At 59.4% G+C, this 720-nt stretch overlaps 1 pseudogene; it reads right to left on the reverse strand.

Annotated features, from left to right (window-relative positions):
• Positions 1-616: 616 nt before the first annotated feature.
• Positions 617-720, reverse strand: part of LOC105817796 — a 9586-nt pseudogene continuing 9482 nt past the window's right edge.

A 720-nucleotide genomic window follows, 5' to 3' on the forward strand; every position in this document is an offset into this window, starting at 1 on the left:
AGCGCGTTTGTCCCCCTGTAAGGACGAGTGGACAGCCCGGAGGAGTCCGGAGCGGGGCGCCCTGGAGCGGGGCCTCGCTGGGGTGGGGCCGCGGGAAGTGCGTGAGGAATGAGGGACAGGGTAATAAGAAACATGCAGTTATTATCCTACTTACAAATGGGGAAAGTAAACCTTATATATATGGTTTGGCCCATTTCACGTGAGCCCAGGAGTTTGAGGCTGTGGTGACCTATGACCACACCTGTGAATTGGCACTGTACTCTAGCCTGGGCAAAATACCAAGACCCTCTCTCTTAAAAAAATTATAAAAGAACAAAGGTATATGGAGGATATATGTAGGGGAGGGCCAAACTCCTGAGGAACTCTGGGAAGGCGGGTATGGGCTGCGACCCGGGCTGGCCGCAGTGGCTTGTGGGAAGTGTAGTCCGCGGACGCTGCAGCGACTCTCGGAGCGCGGCCTGTCGTCGCTGCTGCCGGGGTTGTGTGGAGAGGAGCGGGTGATTGTTCCTGGTGCCAGGGGTCCCCGACTACCTGTCCCTGGTGTTTGGCATCGGGACTGCGTTTCCCGGAGCCGTAGCGGGCTACCGCGAATCCCTGGGAACCCGCTTTCTTCTTTTTAGGGCGAGTCGCGGGTCCTCAGAGTCCGGTCGGCACGGGGCACGTGGGCGGTCTCGGCTGCGGCCAGTCGGGTCGAAGCCCGGAGGGGAGGACTCTAAGTGC

Source organism: Propithecus coquereli, unplaced genomic scaffold, assembly GCF_000956105.1.
Source record: "Propithecus coquereli isolate 6110/MARCELLA unplaced genomic scaffold, Pcoq_1.0 Scaffold425, whole genome shotgun sequence".
In the NCBI taxonomy this organism is placed as follows: Eukaryota; Metazoa; Chordata; class Mammalia; order Primates; family Indriidae; genus Propithecus; species Propithecus coquereli.